Source organism: Phacochoerus africanus, chromosome 3 (genome assembly GCF_016906955.1).
Source record: "Phacochoerus africanus isolate WHEZ1 chromosome 3, ROS_Pafr_v1, whole genome shotgun sequence".
NCBI lineage: Eukaryota > Metazoa > Chordata > Mammalia > Artiodactyla > Suidae > Phacochoerus > Phacochoerus africanus.
In genome coordinates, this window is record NC_062546.1 from 68,195,900 (window position 1) to 68,222,195 (window position 26,296).

The 26,296-nt window shown below is 34.7% G+C and overlaps 1 protein-coding gene across 9 annotated transcripts in view; it reads right to left on the minus strand.

Moving 5' to 3' along the window:
• Nucleotides 1-26,296, minus strand: part of MBD5 (methyl-CpG binding domain protein 5) — a 426,385-nt gene that overhangs the window by 146,216 nt on the left and 253,873 nt on the right. For 8 of the 9 annotated variants that reach the window (XM_047771973.1, XM_047771975.1, XM_047771969.1 and 5 more), the window contains one exon: nt 12,130-12,251. The gene's annotated coding sequence lies outside the window, so the exon portion shown is untranslated. Of the gene's footprint in view, nt 1-12,129; nt 12,252-13,442; nt 13,652-26,296 lie in introns of those variants that run through there. The other variant, XM_047771974.1, reaches the window with a different exon arrangement.

A 26,296-nucleotide genomic window follows, 5' to 3' on the forward strand; every position in this document is an offset into this window, starting at 1 on the left:
AGAGGTAGGTGTACTGTTCAATGATAATAAGTTTCCAATCCTGATACACTTCCTATGCCCAAAAGGTATTAATATGTTTTGTTCACACTTTCTGTTTACAGTCCTGGTTCTGGGCCACTCTTCTGTATTTTTTTTTTATTGTTTATTGCATCTCATTCTGCTCAGCTGCCTTACCTACTTGTATTCCTTACTTATTTCTGTCTCTCCTTGTACTTAAGATTGGATTCTAGGCACTGAGTGTCCAGTTTATGGTCTTTAGATTTCTCAATATGGAGTCTGGTCATCTGCCCTGGTATTTTGTAGTTCTCTCTGGCTATATAAAGAAACCTATGAATTAGTTTGGTGAGCTCATCTTTCTGTCATCTAGAGGACAAAATCCACAGAGTTAATCCTTAGCACATCTGTGCTTTAATTTTCTTAGCTGAGAATTGTGACGTAATCTGTTATTTCTTCTATTTCATAACATTTTTGCAACGAGGGAAAAGAAACAGATCAGATTCTTTCAGTACATATATAACTCTCTACTTGAAAGTCAGTCACCGTGCAGATGCTTTAACTCATTCAGTGTTTTCCTTTCCGGGTTTTATTTTTTGCTCAGAAGTATTAAAGGGTGAAACAGCTTTCCACACAAGGAGAATATGGCTTCCTGAATGTAAAAGCTGACTTTTTGAAAGAGATGCTCTGCACCAATCTGACAGAAGATAAAATAACTTCTCTTGATGAGCATAATTTTATAATGCAGACCTAGATAGTATTTTATTTTTTAATAATTTAACAGAGTTCACCCCAAATTAGGAAATAGTAACAGACTAATTGCACCTTTTGGGGGTTAGATTTCAAAATTAGTAGACTACTATAATTCTAAATACAAGGTAATTAATGGGGGAAAAAATCTATAATGAGTCTTTCCTAGCATGATTTAAAATTTAAAAATGAACAATGATTATGTGTGCTTTTTTAACTTGAATAAAAAGTATTATGTTGCAATATTTAAATATTTTTAAAAAGTATTTTAATGCCAACTTTAAAAGTGATTGTGCAGCCTTTCAGAGACCTTTTAAAATACCAGCAATATTAAACGGTGTGTGCCCTGTAATTCTAGCATATGGAATCATAATGTTTCTAAGGTTTCACAGTAAATATCAGTAATGCAGCACACTCTACCTCAATTTTCAATATCTAGGTCACATGGACCACTTTGAATACTGTGAACAGAAGAAAGAAACAAGCAGGAAGATTGCTATAGTGCTACCAAGAAATCATAACAGTCAAATTATGACCAAAAAAACCCCAGCACAATAGGTTTTAAAAATAATTCCAATGTAAAATAGAAGCTAGTGCCCTAAAAATGAACTTCTGATCTATTATTTAAACTGAATAAAACCTTTTAGGAATGTTATTTACTTAATAAAATGTCATTTGTTTTCACTACTCTCTCAGATGTGTGTGTGTGTGTGTGTGAACACACTGAACAGAAACAGATAAGAAGAATATATTGAAAATTTCCCCCTTACAATAAAGGCAAATAGCTATGATAATAATGATATCTGAAATTATAATATTTTTTATTTATATAAGGAAACATGAAGGGTTGATAAAATATTTTAATTATGAAAAATGCATAATGGTTTTGCAATTTCTTTAAGCCATAATCACATAGTTGCAGATATTTGGAGCCTGGAATTACCTTTTCTGTAATTTTTATTTTTTTCTTCAAAACCTACTGAATTTATTAGGTTATGGATTTAAAATTTCTCCTTTCCCCTCCCCCAAGTTATGTGGAAGACAGGAAGTAAATGAGAGAGCCTAATAATGTGTAATAAAACTCTACCACATATAATTTTTATATATGTGTAGTTCTTTTTAAGGGAGATTCAAATGAATGCAGTTTGTCTAAGAGCATTTTTCTTAGTCTATTCAATATCCCTAAGGGGAAATCACACATACGACAGCACAATAATTAAGATGGAAAATACTGAAAAACATTTAAGTGAATACAATTTATAGAGCTGGAACTTTGATAAAGAAATTATTCACATTATAAAGACTTGGGCTGTAATTAATATATATTTCTTTAATAGCACTAAAGCTTACATGTATCTTTTAATCAAGGACACAAAGGAGCTGCTTAATACTGCAAGACAGCAGAAAAGACACTTTCCACATATAACATGCCATAAGTTGGCAGCAGTTCCCTTTAAAATACCAAAATTTTCATATAGACACAGGTTAGTGGATTTGATCAGTGAATTTACTCTAGTTATGGAGATATTCTAGAGGTGGCTTAAAAATGGGTCTACAGTATGAAGAAGGAGAAAATGAGCATTATATATTTTATCTCATTTAATCATCATTGCCACCTTATGAGATAGTATTTTGATCTTCATAGCTGTCAATTTACTGTAAATAAAGAATCATAAAATTCTAAATCAAAGGCTAATTTAAGACTAATTTACTGCTATTCTATGCAAAATTGCATTTACATTCAATAGTAAGAGATAGGTGGAAAAGCCCTGCTAGAGTATGTAGAGATTATATGATTTCTAAAGCAAGTCACTTCTGTTTAGGCCTGGAGAATAACATATTATATAAATATAGTACAATTTATTAAAATTTTATGTTGATATAAAATTTTGCTTTTAGTAGAAGAAAGTATTGTTTCTAGATGACAGTATTCCATTAAATATGAAATATGATTTACTTATGTCTAAGAATATACTATTTATGTCATTATTTTAATAAATAGATTTATTATCTATGTTGTGTGCTAAGTATTATAAGCATCACAGAATTACATTTATGAAAACCAAGTCTTTTAGTTTATGCTGCTATACTTCAAACTCTAACCAGGTGGGTCTTTGTGAAATGACATTTGATCTGTTCATTTTTCTGCTTACAAATATTCAACGATTTCTAGTTAAAGATGGGACATAGATCACGCATGTTTTTACCTCTTTTAAGACCTACTAAAATGATAGTACAAGAATAAAAAATAAGTAACACTACAATGGATGAGGGACGGACCATCAACAGATTAGAGATTTCAAAAAAGGAATGTGAGCAGGAAAATAACAGAAAAATACTAAGGTGGAGCAAGGAAACCTTATCCTAGAGCAGATATGGAGTGGCAAAAACTAAGATGGGCACAGCAATCTTTAAAACCACAGAGAGATTCAGAGGCTCAAGATGCCTGGTAAGAGAGCAGCAATGAGAGCAGAACTGAGAAGTGGGACTGAAAGTGGGGAGGTTAATTTAATGTTTGTGTATGTAACGGTTGCATCCACATCCACTGAAGCAAAGCATTCCTATAAAAACTATCAAAGGGCTCCTTTTGGGGAAAATCAATCCTAGAGCAAAGAATTGCTTTGATATCTGACATTTAGGGACTCTGGATTGTAATGACTATGCCCCTGGCCTAACCATCTTAAACACCTGAAATGAGGAAAATCTGCCTTTGTATGTAAAGCTCCCAATCAGTTGTTTATTTTCTGACTGTTATACATGAATTTGTAGCCAAAACCTGCCAGATATTTAAAGAAAGCTTCTTGCATTAAAAAAAAAGAGAAAGTAAAAGCAAACTGAAAACATAAGCTAAACTGGGTAATTTAGAATTTAGGGAAAAAAAGGGTAGTGCCCTCAGGAACAGTGAGAAGACATCATACACAAAATAATAATGATGTTTATAATGTAATGATAATAGCAAATACACAAAAGGCTTACTATATTCCAGACTTTGTTCTAAGTGTTTTATGTTTATAAACTCATTTAATCCTAAGAACTCTGATAGGCATACTACCATTATCTCCATTTCAGATTAGGACAGAGGAAGAGAATTTAAAATTGCTCAAGGTCACAGAGTTACTAAGTGGGAGATGGGGATTCAAATTCAGTCTGGCTCCATAATCTGTGCTCTTAATCACTATCTTCATCTTCAAACAAACAAAGACAAACAAACAAAACCCCCAGAGAATATGAAAGACTCTGGGAAAATAAAAACACAATTTTATATTTCAACTCTCCTATGACTCTCTTTTTTTTGGTTTGGTTTTAGGAATTGAAAGCACTGCCTGGAAATAGATTTAAAAAGAAACAGAAAATATCATGGTAAAGATGAGACATCAGATGTTCAGCTCATGTGGTTCTTCATGGAATAACAAAAGTTATAGAAGGAAAAAATAAGAGGAAACTAAAAGAAAAAAGGGATGACACTACTGAAGAATTAATATGAGATTAAACTCCTCAAATGAAAGTGCTCACTGCATATAACATGAAGAGAAAAAAGCCTACACCGAGGCTTCTGAAAAGCACCAAGAAAAATAAGAATGGACCCCAAAAGTTGCCAGAGGGAAAAAGGAGATGAGCTACAAAGGACTAACTCAGGCTGGTGTTAATACATTTGAGAAGACCATGGAGCATTTTCGAAGTTCATAGAAAAAATGATTTGTACCCTAGGGTCCCACACAAACTAGAATTCAGATGGCAAGCAGTTAGAAAGGCATCAACTGCTTATCCTCAGCACATTCTCCAAAGGCGGTATCTTTTCTACAGTTTTTAACACATTGATTGTTAAGACTATTGTAACAAAAAGTTAGTAGTGTAAGTGGTACAAAATGCCAGTTTTTAGACAGTGTGTAGTGTAGAGTGAAAGTATGGCACCTTTCAATGCTTTTTCTCCTTCTCTAACACTGATGCGCACACCCCACCTTTCCCCTCTTCCCCGGTCAGGCCCTGTCCCCAAGCTTACACCCTCTGATGTTAGAACCTGGGTATACTTCTACTGAGGATAAAATACAAGAACACTTCAAACGTGAAAGTTCAAAAAGTGCATCATCCATATATTCTTTCCTAGAAAGTTGCTCAGGGATACGCTTCATTAAAGGAGAATATACCATGAAAAAGAGAAAAAATATGGGTTGAGAAGAGGACAGAAGAGAAGCCCCAGGATGACAGCTGTGCAGCCAAAGGATGTAAGGTTCTAGAAGAGCTGTTCCCAGGGAAAAGAACAAAACAGGGAAAGAGATGCCCCAGAATATTTCACATAATCAAGAGTTGGAAAGAACTGGGAATGTGATAAAGAAAAACAATGTGAGAAAAACAAAAAAAGGAATTACAAATTTTAAGAAAGCCAAAAAAAACTGCCTAAGGACATATAATTAAAGAAGACTACTTGGGACTATAATTAATCATAAACTCAAATGATTTTGTGTCTGGCGCTGTTTTAGCCCCTGAGAATATAATAGTGAGGGGAAAATAATACAACAAAAAAGTCAAACAAATTAAGGTAGATAATCCTCATCTTCTTGAAGCTATAGTCAAGCATGGGGAGAGCGACAATAATGTTAAAAATTCAGTGAAATAAAACATATGATTTTTATTACCCATAAGTGTGACAGAGAGAAACATAACAGAAAGCAAAGCCAGGATCCCAGGTGGAGGAGTTGCTATTTAGGATTAAGACGGCCAGGAACAGCTCTACTGCGCAGCTGCCCCTTGGGTCAAGAACTTAAGGGAGGGAAAGCTCAAGCAAGGTGGGCCTGTGGGTACATGGATGTTCCAGGTGGAGGGAACAGCAAATGCAAGGCACTTTTCACATAATGATATAAACACTTGAATGTGGTTATAAAATAGATGTAAATGGCATTGATTTTGGAAATATAAAAAACAAACAAACAAACAAAAAAACAAATCTGACAGAACCACAGAGAATGTGGATGCTCTTATCCTCATCTGATAGATGGGACAATCCCAAAGGAGCACCTATATTTAATGGGACAAGAAATAAAAGTATTTGGTTTTTGTCCCACAGTTATAACAGAGAAACCAAAGACAGAGATAAAACTCATGAAAAACGATAGAGAAAAGGTGGAAGTGGAGTAGGTATGTAAGAGAACTTATACTGCCTCCTTGATTTCTGTATGCATGTGTGTGTGCAAGTGTGTGTGTGTGCAAGTGTATGCGTGTGACTATATGATGCCTAAAGATCATAAATTAAAAAATGTGAGGTGAAAGCAAATTACATTTAGCTGGATAAATGAAGATAAATATCAAAAGGAAAACTGGAAAGAGAAGTGCGGCTTCACTGGGAAAAGCTGAACCAAAGAATTATTGATTTTAACCATGTACATATATCAATTTGATTTAAGCACACACTGACACATGCACACACAGACACAGACGCACAAACACAACATACATACACACACCCCTTGCAGGTTTTCCATAGCTCTTAGGATAAATATAAAAATTCTAAAATGGCCCACAGGGCCTTGCCTGGCTCACAGCCTCACCCCATGCCTCCCTGCCTGCACTCTCAGCTCCAGCCACACTGGTCCCCTGTCAGTTTTCTGAGCAAGCAAGGCCTGATGCTGTTCTTCCATCTGAAATGTTTCTGGCTCAGCCCTCACCTCTAGGCTGACTTATCCACTAGGCAGAGTGGGTGAAAGAGCCTAGGGCCAAAAATACTTTTAGGAGTACATAGAAACATTTTACTATTTAGAAAAAAAAATAAGAAAAAAAACCCTTTTAGGTCAAAGAAAATGTTTTAGTATATAATCTTAACATATCTCTTTTCATATCAGTATAATTGCAAAATGTGCTTTTTTATATTTGTATGGAAGAAGGGGCCCTTGAAGGCAAAAGTGCCCAGGGCCCACAAAAGTCATAGTGTGGCCCCTGCCTCTCCTACTTCCCATTTCCACTGGACTTTGTGAATCCTATTCATACCTCAGGTCTCAACCAAAATGCCCTTTCTTTGGAGATGCTTTGCCTGAATCTCCTGGACTATGTGAGATCCTTAAATACATTCTCCCATTGCCTTATATTATGGAAATAAAATAAATTGTGTGATTTTATGTTTTATGAAATCAGGAACTCTTCCCACCTCATTTACCACCATATTCCCAGCACCAAGTCCTATGTGTAGCGATGTGAGACTCTGAAGGATTGAGAAAGTTTTCTACTGTGGCTCTCTCAACCCCTGGTCTGGTTTCTGATCCTGAATTTACTATCTACTATTTAATCTCTTATTGACTCAATTCCCTCATTTTAAAAAATGGGGATAATAATGGAGTATTGAGTTAGAACATAGAGTAAATCCTATATGAAATCTACCCCCCCCTTTTTTTGGCTGTGCCCGTGGCATGTGGAAGTTTATAGGCCAGAAACTGAACCTGTACCACAGCAGTGACCAGAGCCATAACAGTAACAATGCTGGATTCTTAATCCGCTATGCCATGAGGGAACTTTCAAGTTATTCTTCTTAATGTTATTAGATGATTACTAGAACACAACTCTTTTTATTACTATTATCATCATCAGTATTATTCCATACACTGGGTGAGTTATGTAAATAAATGTTTTGGTTTATTAAATTCCTCCTTCTTACTATCTATTATGTAAATATATTTTTAAAGTGGGGGGTAGGAGTCTTTTTTTTTTTTTTGTCTTTTTTGCTATTTCTTTGGGCCGCTCCCACAGCATATGGAGGTTCCCAGGCTAGGGGTTCGAATAGAATCGGAGCTGTAGCCACCAGCCTAGGTCAGAGCCACAGCAACGCGGGATCCGAGCCTCATCTGCAACCTACACCACAGCTCACGGCAACGCCGGATCGTTAACCCACCGAGCAAGGGCAGGGACCGAACCCGCAACCTCATGGTTCCTAGTCGGATTCATTAACCACTGCGCCACGACGGGAACTCCAGGAGTCATTTTAACAACTAGAGTTACAAAGTTTTTAGAGAAGAATTAAAGCAAAGAGCTATAAGAATAGATGAAAACTGAGGTTTAGTAACTGAAAATACATAATTATCCATGAATTCAAGACTTTAGGGTTTTCAAAATATCCACACTAACTAGTTCATAATTTTACATGTTAAGATCAGGCTAGAAGAATGTTTTTAGCAAAGAGAAAATCAGAATTCTTTCAAACAGAAATTTCCGTGAAAATCTAATAAAAATGAGAAGTGAAATTCATTATCTTTAAAAAAAAAATTCTTACCTATTTTCCCTGAATAGATCCTTTATACAGGTGAATACAATTTTCAATAGTGATACTGCTTTCTTGGGGTTACAACTGTTTATACATAACTCGTTCTGCAGGTAAATAAAAATGCATACCCCAAAGCAGTAAAAATAAAATAAAGCAACAGTAAATGAAAAGTCTACCAAGGGTTTTCTTTTTGGTAAACATTTATCTTAACATTTAAGCTTCAGACTCCTGAGATGGCCCTTGGGATAAAGTGACAGACTCAGGTTTGATTCCTTCTGGTATTTCAAATAATACTCCACAAGCTCAGGACCATTTTTTGAGTATAAATGACAGGCTAGGAACATTAATGTCCTGAGGCTGTGCCTGGGGCATATAATCTCACCTAATCATTATTCACAATCACCCAGAAAAGCCTCAAGCTAAAATTCTGAATGCTATTTAGAACTAAACTTGCAAATTCATTTAAAAAATTCCTTCTTCTTTCATGATTTTATTTTTTGTTTAATTCATATGCATCTTTAGACAAGAACTGCAGCCAGCATTAAAACCTAGAGCAAGAGTCAATCTGTTCTGTGTGTTGCTTTCTTTATTAATTCATAAAAAAGACAAGCCATCTTTTATTTGAAAAATCACAACTTTTGTAAATGTAAAAATAAACTGAGGGATGCAATATTCCCTGAAAATTAGGGAATAATCTACAGTCAAATCATGCCACAAATTTCTTTAATTAGATCCCCCCCTTTTTTTACTTAGGATGTAAAAAATATTATTTCTTGCCATCTATCTTGCCAAAACTTTCCATTCCTGCTTTAATTTCTAGGACTGACTATTGCAATCCTCTCTGTTCTTCCACTAACTGTCTGCTTTAGTTGATAGAGAAATATAATTTCTTACTGATTATAACACTTAAGAGTCGCCTTTGAAAAACAGCATTAAGAGTGAGGGCTATTTGTCTCAGACTGCCTGGCTTAGGGTCAGATTCCTTACCTCTATAAAAGGGGATAGTAATAGTTCTTATCTCAAAGCACTTTGTAAGGATTACATGAGACAAATGATTCAAAGTACTTAGGAGATTGTCACCTACATAGTAAGCACTCAATAATTGTTTTTGCTGTTAAAAATAACTTTTCAGAACCTTTTACTTACTTCTTAAATGTCTAAGAAAACTGGAAAAAAAATTTGTGTGACTTTGGACAAACTTGAGTTCAACTCTCTGCTCTTTTGTTTTCTCACTCATAAAATGAAATACTCTGGCAACATTAACCCAAAGACTGTTGACTATAGAAATGTACATGATTTTACCTAGCTATGAATAAGGTTTGGATTGATTTTACTTTTCTGCTTTTATTTTATTTTATTATTATTATTATTATTATTATTTTGTCTTTTTCTTTTTTTTTTTTTAAGGCCGCACCCACGGCATATGGAGGTTCCCAGGCTAGGGGTCTAATCAGAGCTGTAGCCGCCGGCCTACACCAGAGCCACAGCAACACTGGATCCGAGCCGCATCTGAGACCCACACCACAGCTCATGGCAACGCCGGATCCTTAACCCACTGCGCAAGGCCAGGGATCAAACCCACAACCTCATGGTTCCTAGTTGGATTCATTAACCACCGCGCCACCAAGGGAACTCCTTACTTCTCTGCTTTTAATATGTATTGACATCCTATTTCCAGTAACTCTGGTTTGTATCCTTCTTTTTTGAATAAGAACTATATCTAGTGATATTCTGTACTCTTTCTGGCATTAGCAATCATGAGATTGTTTGTTAATTTCCTATGATGAACTTTTATATTCACTAACAAATTTCACAGAAGATCCTGAGAAGCTACTGCTTTCTTCTGGGCTGATACTTCAAAAACTAATCAGATATCAATCACATATAACAAATAAAATTCTATCTAATCCAAGGATTAAAATAAAACCTGCCATGTTTCTGGAGAGGTATTTGTAAGGTTTTACTCAAAATACCTAGAAAGTATCTTTTAAATACAGTGACATAGTTCACAATTTAGGACAATACCTTTTGAGAACAGAAAAATGAAGTTTATATCATGGTAAAAAAGAGTTATAGATTTTAATAAGGTATAACTTTGGTAAAATAAAAAGGAAACTGAAGCTTTTTATTAAGATATAACTGTAGTAACAAAAAAGTATGGATCATACAGATATGTATATTTAATCCATGAGAGACAAGCAACACAAGTACTTAAAATAATTCTTACAGAGGCTATTTAAAAATCCTAAATTATGTAACGATAACCTTAACTGATGCTGATGTTTGGTGTATCATTTTAAGTATGTTGTAATGGAAGTCAGTGATTCTGGTTAAGACAAACTATGGTAGAGGTAAAATACAGGTTAGTTAAAAATACCTTTAAAGTCAGTGTGCACACTGAAATATTCAATGATTCAATGTCTCAATTTGCTTCAAAGTAATATAGGAACTATAAATAAGATTAACTATGAGTTCTTAATTATTGAAGCCAGGTTGAGGTACACAGGAGTTCATTATAGTATTCTGCCAAATATTCTATGTTTGAAATAAATATGTCTATATTCTATGTTTGAAATAAATTATGTCCATAATAAATAGTTAAAATAAAGAAAGCCAATGTACAGGCAGACATCAAAAGCAGGAGCCATGAGGAAGATGACAGGTTTAAGCTCATAGAAATGCTAATCTTACATGGCAAAAAGAAAGCACATAAAGTAAAAAACATCATAAAAAAATTAAAAAATGAAAAACTGGGAAAACACATTTGTAACAAATGTGCCTTACAGTGCTAATATCTGAATATGATTTTTGATTCTTATCAATCAAGAAAAAACATTAAATACCCCAAGAAAAATTTGGAATGGGGCATAAATGAGATAGTCATAAAAGAAATACAAAGTACAAATAAAGACATTCATCTCACTAGTAACCAAATAAACGAAAATTTAAATGCCATACACTTTTGTCATTTCAGATTTATTTAAAAACAAAAACAGTTCATACCAAATGACAAAACCACAGAGAAAGTGGCAATGCAAATTGGTAAAGCCTTTCAATATATTTACTCTTTGATCCACCAAGTCCATTTTTAAGAATATACCACCCATAAACTAGCATTTTCAAAAGTGTTCAGTGGGGTGTTGACAAATGTGTATGTGTACGTCTAAGTTTAATTTTAAATGTAAATTTATACAATAGCATTTAAAAAAAACTCCTTTTTCAAATTTCTCATTTCCTTTTTAAAAAAATAGACTTCATTTTAAAAATAAGCTTTAGGTTTACTGTAAAACTGACTAGAAAGTAGAGATTTTCCACATCTCCGCTGCCCCCCACATGCACAGCTTTTCCAACTGGCCACATTCTATGGACAGATGTCATTTAAGGATTCTACAGTCAAGTAAGTTTGACTTCTAAGACCTTAGCACACTACGATACACTGGTATTCTCCAAGATGGTGAAAAACAGTGTTTCCTTATGTTATAGGCCATGGAATCCTTTCATTAGAGAAGATTCTTAGGAACTAAAGTTCTGCAAGAATTACTTTTGGAAAATGTCCTGAGAAATCATTAGACATAGGATGTTCATTGAAGTCATGTTAACCATGGGAAAAAAAAAATCAGAAAGATCTCAAACTCAATAATTGGAAAATATTCATATAATTTATATTATACCCTTAAACTAGAATATAATACAACCATTAAAAATGGAAATATGGATATTTATTGATATGAAAAATGCTGCAATAAATTGATAAGTAAAGGAGGAATTCTAGCCAAAGAGCATTTATATCCTATTACTTCTAGTCATAACAACAAATATCTATAGAGGTACATAAACATAATATAAATATATATCAATAAATTCATAAAGACATACAAGAAAATATCAAGAATATTATCTCATAGTGGTAGGATGACTATACTTTTCCATACTTTTTTTTTTGCTTTTAACAATGAACATGTATTAATTTTATAACAGAAATATTTTTTAGAGGTAATGTGTTTACGTGTCTTAGCTATTTGGAGATGCGTGGCACTTTAATCTATTGATAACAGATGCTTTTCATATTTAATATAAATTAAGTTCACAGACAAGAAAACTATAATTATATGAAGAATTCATGGAGAGAAAACAACTCCTACCTTCTGGAGAGAAACAGATGAAAACATAACACGTGCTGTGAGACCCAGCAGTGTAGTGGAGGCAGTAAATCTCTGGATGCTCTATGCCTTTATGAGTCCCTATAAAGGAGTACCTCTTCTCTCTGTAACAAAAATAACATATACACACATTTATTTAAAGGAACAGCTGAATGAAAATCATCCTTAAATACAAACTGGAGCTATACAGGCTGCCCGTTTTACAGTGAGTTCTCATAGAAAAAAGTTTGAAATATTACCACTTGCATATTATATGACCTTGGGAAAGTTACTTATCCTCACTGTGCCTTAGTTTCCTCATCTGTAAATGGGGATAATAATAGGGCCCATGTAGAAGGGTTCTTATAAAGATTAATATTCATAAGGTACTTGCGACAGTGCCAACAATAGTATATGCTATTGATGTGTTTTTTAAAAAATAAATACCTGGGTAGGGTTATTTTAATAGAGACCCTTCACAGAGCATAATACTATCAGTGACATTTTACTTCTGTTAACATCTCTGGTAATTCTCACTTCAGTGCTGGGAATGCATCTTCAGCTTTGCAAATCAGAAACTTGATTTTATCAGCTCCCCAAACTGTTATAAACTCACATGAAACTGATTAACTCAAAATGGGAACTTGGTTGTTGCTCCAAAGTGATAACCAAGGGGTTGGATAAAATACTATTTACTTATACCTGGTCTATTTAAGTACCAAACCACTTAGAAATTACCTGATTAGTATGAAATTAAAGCAAGGAGACCTGAAAACTCAAATTGGACCTTCTATCAAGTCATCGTGGTGTACTTTTCTATTGTGTTGCCAATTTCCTCTTATATATTTGATATGTTACTGTGAGAAGGCACAGCATCCCCAATGGAGTTATTCTTGCCAAGAATGTTTAATCTGAATATAATAATTTTTAAAAATTCTGAAAAATCTAAGTTAAGGGACATCTTGTGAATAACTGGCCCAGACTTTTAAAATGTGTCAGTGATATGACACAAAAAGGCTGAGAGGTTTTTTTTTTTTTTTTGGATTAAAGGAGAGTAAATGGATAGGACTGCAGAATACAATGCATGATCCTTGCTTGGATCTTGGACCTGGGGAAAAAAGACAGCTGTACCTTTTGAACAGTTGAGAAGTTTAAAATAAGGACTTTGAAAAATCTCTAGCAGTCAATTCATTTAAAATTAGGTGGATTATTCCTATAGATAAAATTATTCACTCATGCATTTATTTACATAATTAATTAAATATATATCAGTGTTATAGGCCTGCAGGTCACAAAATTTCTTGCAAGTAACAGACCTTACAATACAATCCTGGCTTGGCCAAAGGAGTCAAGTGAAGGGTAGTGTGGATGCCTCCATCTCAGTCTGGCAAATTAGCAAAACAGCTAAACCATCATCTGATATATTTGGGATTCAGGCCATCTTCCTACTGAAATGTTTTTCCTTGTAACGAAGGGCGAAAACTCAGAATGCTGGAGCAGGCTGCTGCTTCATGCAGCCCTCAATAAAGTTCTACAAGAAAGAGTGGCACATCAGGAAGCAAAGAAGGGGAAAAAAAAAAAGACATAGCTTTGCCAGAAGAGCTACTTTCTGTCTGTGGCTGAGAATCAGATGATCTGGAGCTTGGCAGGATTGAAAAAGCCAAATTATACATGTTTTATAATTATCTTTTATTTATTTTTGAATAGGTTATTTGCATGATATAGAATTTGAAAGATATAAAAAGGCAGTGAAAAAATCTGTCTTCTAGTCTTGTCCCCTCGACATCCATTTTCCCTCCCCAGAGGCAACCCCTGCTACCAATCTCGTATTCTTCCAGAAATGTTTAATGCATTCACACATTTATATATGTATTTATAGAAATGGAGCAGGTTATACACTCTGTTCTATACTTTGCTTTCTTATGTAATATGTTTTTTCAATTGATCATTTCAGGAAATACAGAGCTGCATTATTATATGATCATTATAAAACTTATACCATAAAAACTATAGTGTAGACAAGAGTGCAAGATGATATAACAGATATTTCCCATGCCAAGGAAATAAGACACTGGCCACCAGGCAGGAAAGGGCATTGGGGTATCTGAGCATAGAAGATTATGACAGAGAAAGGTACCTGGGAGGATTTGTCTGAAGACATCTTTAGATTCTAAGCATACCAATGTATAATGGCAGAACAGCTGAAAAGTTACTAAAGTCTCTGCCCTGAGTGGGTGGAGTGAGTGGTTAAGATTGAGTTGGCAGATATAAAGGAGACTGGAATTCAAAGAAACAGGGTAAACAACACCTGGTCCTTACAACTGGAGAGCACAGCAAGGAGAGTGGCAGTAGATCCAGTGTATGAAGTCCAGAGTCCAAGCAAGAGGAACTACATGTCAGTGCATGATGGCACATGGTGCCCAAATGCCAAGCACCAAGAGTAACTGAACAGGGACCAGCAGGCAGACAGAAGGATGTAGAAACCCACGCTCATCTGCCATGACAGGATGATGAGTCTCCCCAGGAACTTGGGGAAGAGTAGAAAAGAAGGAGAGAGGAAGGAGAGGAAGAATCTTAGTTTAAAGCTTAAACTGACTCAATTTTAATTTAGAAGTGACTAAGCTACTACCAATAGGTAAGATTAAGTTTTACTTTATCTATGGAAATGATGGTTAGGGGAATGTCAGAAAAAAAGGGGTTTGTAAGATAAATCTATTTTACATATAGGCAAACAGTTTTTTACACACTAGAAATAAACAACTATAAAATTTAAATCTACATAGCCAGTTTATAGGACTATTATAAGGAGTCAATGAAATGTACAAATGATAAATTGTATGATTTTTCTGGTTACGATTTTTGATAGCAGCCTTTCTGTGACTTCTCCCCAGTTTCCAGGGACCTTTAATATAGTTCCATAATTCCAAGTTTTTTTCTACACACTCCCTTCCAGAGAGTGAATCCTGAGTTTAAATTCTACCTTTGTTACATACTAGCTGTGTGAATTTGAGGAAGTAATTTAACTTCTCTGAGTCTTTATTCAAAAAACATCATGTGACAATAAAAAATTCTAATACATGTATTAAGTGAAATAATGAAATGTACATAAGACATTGTTTACAATAATTAAAAACTGCTGAATACATATATTAAGTAAGACAGTGAGAGAAAGCACATTGTTTAGTTCATGGTTGCTAAAGATTACACTATGTTGCCCAGTTTCCAATTCAGAAATTTTGATGATCTTGTTATATGTCCTGATTCTAAGAGACTGAGCTCGGTTATAGATGGCTCCTAGTTATTTCAGGGTGATGGAGTACTAAACATATCCACACGCTGTGAAGAAAGCAGGTCTATGTCATACTTAAAGCATTTAATATAAAATACATAATTCATAAACAGCAATCTCCTCAAATTTTACTCTGAGTCTGAGAGTCTGAATATAGGGATTGAATAAGGTAGTTTCCATTTTCTTCAAATAGAAATTGTCTTTTTAAAAAAGGCATTTTTATCCCAAATCTAACAAATGTTAAAAAGAAGAAACTACTCAGTAGATAACAAAATTAGCAATATTGATTTCTGGTTAAAGATGGTAGATTGAACATACGCATTTAACTCCACCCCCTTTCAAAACCACATTAAAATACAACATTCAATTTTTTATTAAAAAGCATGAAGCAAGAAAGAAAAGGAGAATGAGAGACGAATGATAGTTACCAAAAGTTGGAAGCTAGAATTAATTAAACTAATTAATTTAGCAAATCCAAGTGAGCAGAATCTTGCCTTTAGGAAAAAAAATTATTTTTAGGGCCACACCTGTGTATATGGACGTTCCTAGGCTAGGGGTTGAATGGGAGCTGTAGCTGCTGGCCTACACTACAGTCACAGCAACACTGGATCTGAGCTGCATCTGCAATCTATGCCATAGCTTGCAGCAATGCCAGATCCTTAACCCAAATGGAGCAAGGCCAGGGATCAAACTCCTATCCTTATGGATACTAGATGGTTTCTTAACCCACTGACCTACAACGGGAATTCCAAGCAAACAGAATCTTAAACCAGCAGTAGGTAAAGCCAGGAAACAATTTTATTTGCATTGCAGTTTTCAAAAAACTTAGGAACTGGTAGCACCTAGACTTATGGGTATGAGCTAAAGGTAGAAATAAGAGCAAGCCTGGTTGGAAGCCTATTTTTTTTTTTTTTGGCTTTTTGGCTTTTTGCCTTTTCTGGGGCTGCTGTCATGGCATATGGAGGTTCCCAGGCTAGGAGTCTAATCAGAGCTGTAGCTGTTGGTTGGCCAAAGCCACAGCAACACTGGATCCTTAACCCACTGAGCAAGGTCAGGGATTGAACCTGCAACCTCACCGTTCCTAGTCGGATTCGTTAACCACTGAACCATGACAGGAACTCCCTGAAGTCTATTAAAAAATAGTTTCTTGCATTCCCTCTCTACCTTTCACAACCAGACAAATAGCCCTTGCTATCTCATCTCAGCAGAAGACTAAACGTTTATTCCTTTGAATGGTACAACAGAAGGCTCCCCATCTGAGAAATTTTAGAGAATTCTTGTGGGCAGAGTACTCTACTGAAAACAGAATTGAAGGAAACTTTATATTCTGGATATTGAGACCCTTAAATCCTCTTCTACCTAGTTTTTGTCATTGTTGATTTGCCAAATGCTAGGAGTCCATCTTATAACTTCTAGGCAGGAGAGTGATTCTTCTTTGGTAAATCTAATTAGACTAAAAAGAAAGGTGTTCAATAAATTGATACTGGGGGTTCCTAAATAAAACAAGCATAGTCAGATTTAGGAAATCCACAGTCATCAAGCCCTAAATATGTATTACCTAGACATCCTTCTTTCTTACCACCTTAAATATGAGCTGATAGGCAGTGACCACTAGACATCTGTGCAAAGCATCTAACATGAAATATGGAGCCTCGAAAAACAAACAAACAAAGAAAGTAAACAGAACTATTCATGAAAATAAAATTCCAAAAAAAATTTATCTTCAAAGAGAGAAGAGAGCAGCATCCATGAAACAAGAACAGATTGCTTTAAAAAAATCAGGGAAAAAGAAAGTGTTGTTGGGAAGCAAAATTACGATAGAAATGGAAACCTGAAAAGAAAAGGTTGGAAGAACTCCCAGCAAGTAAAAAGCCAAAAAAAAAAAAAAAATATATATATATATATAGGAAAGAAAGGCTAAGAAAATTTGAAGACCAGGCTAGGAGGTTCAACATCCAAATAATAGAAAAAGAACAGTGAGAAAGAAATCATCAAAGAAGATAATTCACGGAACATTTCCTGAAATAAATAACATAAATTTCTAGATTAAGAGGGCTCACTGTATGCCTAGCAAAATGAATGAAAATAGATCCCTAATAGGATACATCAAAGAAAATTTCTGATCTTTGGGACAAATAGAAAATCATAAAAGCTTCCAGGAAAGAAAAACATACAAAATGGAAATTAGAACATCTTTCAAATTTTCAACACAAGAAACTAAAAGACAATGGAGAAAGACTAAAAAATTGTGAGAGAAAAAAAATTCCAAACAAGCATTTTGTACTCACCCATGATACCAATAGAATGTCAATAAAGCATGAAGACATAATTCAAACAGGAAAGATCAAAGCTATTGTTAGAATTGCTCCATCAAAATGAGCAGTAAATGAAGAAGGAAAAGACATTAAAAAAAAAAGATTCAACTCAAATCAAGGACAAAAAGAAGCTCCAAAGAAATAAAGACATCAGGGCCAGAGTTTGCAGCTGAAACAGAAACAGGTACATAGGAAATAAACTATGAAAAATATGACAATTATTCGCTTTAAGAAAGGCAGAGAATTAGATACATGATATGGTCCAGTCATAAGCTGAGTTTATTTAGTTATAAAATGCATGTAATTGAAAACATCAAAATCATATTATTATGTTGGTGCATTGTGATGGGCATGGACATAAAAGAGATTGAAATCTACAGCTTCCAAGGGAAAACAATACTTTATATGTGAGGCTGAAAAAAATCAAGAAGTAGAATTAAAATCATAGTACTCATAATATTTAGAGATAGTCTTTTCATAAATACCTAAAGAAACATTTAAAAATAATTCAAAGTGATTATTTCTGGGAACTGGAAAAATGGTGAAAGGAGGTGCTGAGCAGGAAACTGCTAATTTCTTTTAAAAATAAGTCTTTTAGGACTACTCATGAACTATGTGCAGGTGTAACTGATAAATATAAAACAAAACAGGAGTTTCTGTCATGGCTCAGTGGTTAATGAATCTGACTCGGAACCTTGAGGTTTCAGGTTCGATCCCTGGCCTTGCTCAGTGCGTTAAGGATCTGGTATTGCTGTGAGCTGTGGTGTAGACTGTGACCTGTGGTGTAGACTGCAGACATGGCTGGGATCTGGCATTGCTGTGGCTCTGCCGTAGGCCGGCAGCTACAGCTCCGATTAGCCACCTAGCCTGGGAACCTCCATATGCTGTGGGTGCAGCCCTAAAAAGACAAAAAATAAAATAAAACAAAACAAAACAAAACAAAACATAAAAAAGTATAAAATTAACATTGGCAATGAACTGTGGAAACTTAGCAATTCAAATTTAAATTCTTAAATATAGTTGCATATGAATTATTGTATTATATAACCTTATAGAGTAAGCTTCTAGAAAATATTTGTTAGATCAGATAATCATCTGCCATGGCAGCCAGCACGGGGCAGATATCTAAACATTGATACTTTAACTGGAAACAATGAAAAACAAAAACAAGTACTGAAGTGGGTTCTAGACTTCCTGGGTTCAAATCTTGGCTCTACCCCTTTCTACTTATATAGCCTCGGATAAGATATTAAACCTCTTTTTGCTTAAGCTTCCTTAATCTGTAAAATCCTTATTTCACAGGTATGATGTTAGTGTAATCTGATATAAATACAGTGCTTAGCACACTGCCTCAGGTATAAGGAATGGTTAATACATGCTAGCTATTTTACTTTTAATCCCAAATTCCTAACTCTGGGTTCTGAGGATCATGTCCACTGTACCTCTTCTACCCCCCTGCACAGACCTTGGCACATTTTATATCCCACAAATGTGTTGTTCAACAACTCCAGCCCTAACCACAGAGATCAGACTATATTATTACCCTAAAATCAATTGTGCCTGGTTTACTTCAAAACATAGACTAAAAATAAATGTCAAACATGGAACCACCTTTTTTCTTATCCATTCCTGCTTCCCTTTTCCTTTAAGGCAGCCTGGAGCAGGATTTTTAACCAAAAGACATAAGTTTGGGTAGGACGTTTAGCCTCTCCAAATATTTATTTTCTCGTCTGTAAAGTGGAGATGTTATTATCTGCTGGAGTGGATTTTTTTTGCCTCACCACCATGCTTTCTTGCTACTTCTGGTAACTGTACACTGATTTTCCTTTGGACCACTTACCCATTCTACAGCTTTAAAGGTGGGCCTAACAGCCAAAGTCAGTTAGCATATTGCCCTACCCACCCCCGTCCACAGCAGGATGTCCTAGGATGGACACATAACCAAATCAGGACTGGTGACACTCAGAACTGTTAGGGACAACCAAGTATGGAGCTGATGATGGAACCAATTTAGAAGGAAAGAATTGGGAACCTCAGATTAGCTTATCAGAAGACCATTCTATCTTATGAACCAAAAATATCACCTTTTAGCCTAAGCCTGCAGAAGGAGGGGAGGGTAGAGAGGGAGAGTATTCTTCAACCAAATGAGTCTTAACTCCTACCAACCTCATAAGTATTATCCCTACTGTTTCTAAGAGTAATTGATACAATAAATATAAAAATATGTGATAAATGTAAAACAGTACACAAATGTTACCTGCTAAAAATTTTAATAACATAAGCCCAATTTCTTCACAAAGTATACTATGCCTTGTAACACTTATAACTCTTCACAAAAATCAAAATACCCTATGAAAAGTCTGGACATGGTGCATATTATTTGTGAATATGTATTTTGTATAAAGAAATATAAGAATGAGCAAATTGTTGTTCAAATTATTCTAGGTTAGGCATATGACAGCAGCTCAGATGGCTTCCTTTTAACCAAATTTAAAAGTGAGGCCAATACTTCTCAAATCTCTATTTTATACTTTGATATTTACAGTTGTGTGCTCCGTAACATGTTTGCATAATTTTGAAAATGTTTTCTTAAAATATATTACAAAATTACTTAAAAGAGAATTTTATCATAATTAATTAGTGAAATCTAGAGACGTACAATTATTTTATTATTTATAAGTAAAACATTAACTAAAGAGAAACTGAAAAATGGTACATAGTCCTTATAAAACATGGTTTCGTTAACCTGTGATATAAAATATTCTAAAGTCAGAATAAAAATTAGAAATTGGTATCCCAAATGAGTTCAAAAGACTTTTTTTTTTTTTTTAAAGGCATTTTTTTGCTTCAATAGATCCACCTCTTAATGTCTACAGGATTACTTTGGTTGACAATTCTTTTCTTTCTGGCTAAAGCAAAAGTAAACTTTAGCTCAACTCCTGTTTCATTTCTCAAAAGCTAAGAAAGTGCAGTTGAAATAAATGCTACTTTACAGTATTTACTCCATTTGATATATATGTGGTCTTATCTCTAGATTAGGCTCCGTTAGATAAAGGGTCAGATAATCAGGAAATGAGGATGATTTTGGTATCATCTTCCATTATCATTATCCAATAATAACAATGGGGCAAGGAGCATGAATGTATAAGTTTTTTTCATGATGGAAAATATCCAATATGAAATGGAAAAAAAAAAACTAGGCTGTAATAGCATTATTTTTAAGAAAGAAAATGATGAAACAAGAATGACATTCTTTAACTAAAAACAAGTTATGTTATCAGGATCGCTGGTAAAGCTTAAATACCAATTGAAAATAGTATAAGAAAGATAATCAGGACACATAACAAAATGCTTAAAATTCCAGCCCAACAAAGACAACAACTCTTCTTAATAACTTGGAGTTACAAACTGGGACTATGAAGAACCTGGTATTTTAATAAATATACTTTAAATCCTTTTTGTCCTTCAAAATGGTTATCTTGGGAGGCCATAAACCAAGCCCAGAAATGCTAGAATTGTTCAAAATATTTTTGGAATTTCTCTCTTGTAATTGCCTCTGCAATTAACTTTTGCACCACAGAAGATCTCTTGTTGTTTTTGACCTCTGAAGCCACACATAACTTTTGACCCACTAAACTTAATTTGAGATGCCATTTAGTTGGTTTAAGAATTCAGATGAAACTAGTACGTGTATTCAAAATAGTGTACTAAGGAACAAAAGCAATTCCATAAACATTTTGGTATAAGTCTAAAGTTTCCAAAGTACTTCTGATGAAGAGTCAAATAATAAAGTATTTATTTAATAATTTTTAAATGTTGTTTATCCCCATCCCTATAATTATATATTAAGAATAAAACAGCAGTCTGAATATGCAGACATATCAAATTTCAGACTGTTTAAGAATGAATCTTTTTAAATGAGCAACTTCTAGAAATTAAGTCAATTTAACAAATGTTTGAGTATATTCTACACATCTATATAATAGTGCTAGGTTCAAAAGGAAGCAGCAAAATGAGTAATATATAGGCCAGATCTTCAAGGCATTTATAAGCTAGTAGAAGAGAAAGTTATGTACAATACCCAGTACAACATTCTACTTCAGTTCTTCACACTTGGACATTCCAAATAAAGCTAAAATCTCAGTTATATTAGCTAATTTACCTTCAGATGTTTTAGTCCATAGTTTTTCATGTCAATCCTTTTACCACTAGCATTGTGTACCATTATAAATACATGTCATAGTATACTGCACAAATGTATTGATATATCTGCCTCCTCCACTGGCCTAGGAGCTCCTCCGCAGCAAGAACTAGAGATCACAGCACAACGTTTATTGTAGTGTACTTGCCCAACAACTGTGTGAATCATAAGGCAGGAAGTTAAGTCACTGAAAGAAATGCAAAGTGGTATGAGAAAAATCAGACACGGAGTAGTTTTAATTCTTACTGGAGAGCTTGAAGAAAGCTTCAAAAACAAAGGAGCATTTAAAGAAAACTGAGATCGTCATATATAGAAATGTAAGAAGAAAGAGGATTTTAAAATTAGTTGTAACAGGAAAAATCTGCAAAGTATGAAAGTAAAAAAAGTACTGGGTATGCTTTAGAAATATTCATAATCCACTATCATTGGAATTCCAAGCTTTTGTGGTTGATTGAAAAATGTATTAAGTATGGGGAGGAATAGTGGGACTAACACCTAGATAAATGAACAGCTATCTGGGTGGGTCACCTTTCTCAGAACTGTGCTACTGGGAGGCTAATATGGGTGTCACAAAAATAGTCTTTGGGAATTTATCCACATGCTTGAACAAAATTCAGATATCTATATTATTTTAGAATAATGCAGAGAATTCCTTACCAAATAGCGTTTCATGGAATAATATACTCTTAGAGAAATACAAACACTTGCAGAACCCAGTTCAGTCCAGTATATCTTCCCAAATAATCTGGCCATGGAGCATTTTTGTCATAAAATTCCTATTAACATCTCAGTTTGGAACCCATTATTGTAACTCCCCTATATTTAATATATAAGATATCACTATACTCTAACTTAAAATTTGAGTCATCAAATGAGTCTATTTCAAGCATTATGATGTTATATTACTACTGGGGACAACTCCTAAATATCCACTAATTTGGTAGCAATCAGAGGACATGAGATAATATAATAAATAAGAAATTATCAATATAAGTTAATTTTTGTCTTATATGTTCGGACCTACATGAATTATTTAGCAGTTGGTGGGTTAATCTAGACTACAGTGGAATTTAGCGAAATAAACATAAGGTTTGATTTAGCTATGCATCCTTGAAAAATATAAAGAAACTGGAAATAAGATGAATGTCTGAATAAATTTTGGTGCCTCCGTAATATACAATATTGCAGTCATGAACAAATAAATTAGATCTTTTTCTACAAAGTATTGTAGAGTGTGAAATGCAAGGTTCAGGGGTGTATGTGTGTCTGTGTGTGTATGAGTGTGTGTGTGTGTAATCCAATCTTTTAAAGCAATGAACAATTCCTTTCTCTATATGTGTATATACACATGGAGTATAGGAAAGATATACACTAGGTTAGAAGACTGCATCAAATATACTTTTACAGGCATACAAAATAAAAATATGATCTATAAAAATTAAGAATATTAAAACTAGAGAATTTACATCAAAGTTGATTGCAACTAATATAATAAATCTTCCTTTTTCCATTTCTTGTGATTTCTCATTAATTATAGACAGGCCTGGGAAAGGTGGGATGTACATTTCTTGTTTGGGCTGTAAATTTGTTCATGATTTGGTTCCTACTTTCCTCACATCTGCAGTATATATTCTACATTCCAACTATACTAAACAACCTAGCCTGTACTGGAACACTCTGTGCTACTTCATATTCCTGTGCCTTTGTATACGTCCTGTCCATTCCACGAAATGTCCTTTTTTTCATTTTCTGCATGCTGAACTCTTAAAAATTTGTGTAAGGCCTAATTAAACAAATATTAAAAATACAACCTGTTACATAATAAACATTAAGTAAGTATTACAGGAATCCAGAGTCCTGACTGGGGTAGTCAGGAAAAGCTAGTATTTGAATTAGGTCTTTTTTTTTTTTTTTTTTGGCCTTTTAGGGCTGCACCTGAGGCATCCTAGGCTAGGGGTTGAATTGGAGCTACAGATTCTGGACTTCACTACAGGCACAGCAATGCAGTACCTGAACCACATCTGTGGCCTACATCACAGCTCACGGCAATGCCAGATCCTTAACCCACTGAGCAAAGTGAGGTAACAACCTCATGGTTACTAGTCAGATTTGTTTCCACTGAGCCATAACAGGAACTTCTGATTTAGGTCTTGAACTATAATAGGCATGAGAAGAGAAGGTACAGGCATATCTTGGAGATATTGCAGGTTCAGTTCCAGACCACTGCAATAAAGCGAATACTCAACAAACTAGTCACAAAAAGTTTTGGTTTCCCAGTGCACACAAAAGTTATATATAACAATAATGTGGTTTATTAATTGTGCAAAGGTTATTATATCTAAAAATTGGTGTATATACCTTAATAAAAAACACTTTATTGCTAAAAAATGCTAACCATCATGTGAGTCTTCAGTGAGTCAAGATCTTTTTGCTGGTGGAAAGTCTTATCTTGATGTTGATGGCTATTGAATGATTAGGATGGTGGTTGCTGCAGCAGGTTGGGTTGTGTAGCAATTTCTTAAATGTGAAGTTGGGTGCATTGATTGACTCTTCCTTTCACAAACAACTTCTCTATAGCATGCAATGTGGTTTGATAGCATTTTACCCACCGAACTTCTTCCAAAATTGGACTCAATCTTCTCAAACCCTGCTGCTGCTTTATCAGTGAAGTTAATGTAATATTCTGAATTCTTTGTTGTCACTTCAACGATCTTTGCCAAAAGTAAATTCCATCTCAAGAAACCATTTTATTTGCTCATCCTTAAGAAGCAACTCCTCATCCATTCAAGTTACATCATAAGATTGTAGCAATTCAGTCACATCTTCAGGCTCGACTTCTAATTCTAGTTCTTTTGCTATTTCTACCATATCTGTAGTTACTTCCTCCACTGAAGTCTTGAACCTCTCAAAGTCATCCATGAGGGTTGGAATCAATTTTTTGTAAATTCCTGTTAATGTTGATACTTTGGCCTCTTCTCATGAATTGCAAATGTTCTTAATGACATCTGGAATGTGAATTATTTCCAGGTTTTTAATTAACTTTGCCCAGATCCATCACAAGAATCTATGGCAGGTCTAGCCTTAAAGAGTATATTTCTTAAATAAGGCTTGAAAGTTGAAATTACTCCTTGAACCATGGTTTGAAGAATGGATTGTGTTATCAGGCATGAAAACAACAGGAATCTCATTACATATCTTCATCAGAGTTCTTGGGTGAACACGTACATTGTAAATGAGCAGTAATATATGTATATTTTATGGCTATGCCCATGGCATATATAAGTTCCCAGGCCAGGGACTGAATCTAAGCTGAGCTGTGATCTACACCACAGCTACGGCAATGCCAGATCCTTAACCCAATGTACCAGAGCAGGAACTCCAGGCAGTAATATTCCGAAAGGATTATTTTTTTTTTCTGAGCAGTAGGCCACAACATCAACAGATGTGCTGTCATCCAGGCTTTGTTGTTCCATTTATAGAGCACAGGCAGAGGAGATTTAGCATACTTCTTAAGGGCATTAAGATATTTTGAATAGAAATTGGTACTAGCTTCAACTTCAAGTCACCAGCTGCATTAGTCCTTTATAAGAAAGTAAGTCTATCCTTTAAAGTTTTGAAGCCAGGCATTGACTTCTCCTCTCTAGCTATGAAAGTCCTAGATGGCATCTTCTTCCAACATAAGGCTACATTGAAAATGTGCTGTGTAATGTAGCCAACTTCATTACTTACTTTAGCTAGTCCTCTGGATAACTTGCTGCAGCTTCTACATCAGCACTTGCCAGCCTACCTTGTATTTGGATGCTATGGAGATGGCTTCTTTCCTTATACCTCATGAGCCAACCTCTGTTAACTTTAAACTTTTCTCCTGCAGTTTCCTCAACTCACTCAGCCTTCAAAGAATTAAAGAGAATTAAGGCCTTGCTCTGGATCAGGCTTTGGCGTAAGGGAATGTGGGGGCTGATTTAATCTATTCAGACCACCATAACTTTCTGCTTATCAGCATAAAGATGTTTTGCTTCTTGTGAACATTTGCCTTCTTGTGAACATCTTTGTGTTCACTAGAGTTGCACTTTTAATTTCTTTTAAGAATTTTTCCTTTGCATTCAAAACTTGGCTAACTGGCACAAGAGATCTAACTTTCAACCTATCTCAGCTTTTGACATGCCTTCCTCAGTAGGCTTAATCATTTCTGGCTTTTGACATAAAATGAGAGACACGCAATTTTCCCTTTCACTTGAACACTTAGAGGCCATTATAGGGTTATTAATTAGCTTAACTTTTTTTTTTTTAGGGCCACACCTGTAACATATGGAAGTTTACAGACTAGAAATTAAATCGGAGCTGCAGCCCCTAGCCTACACCACA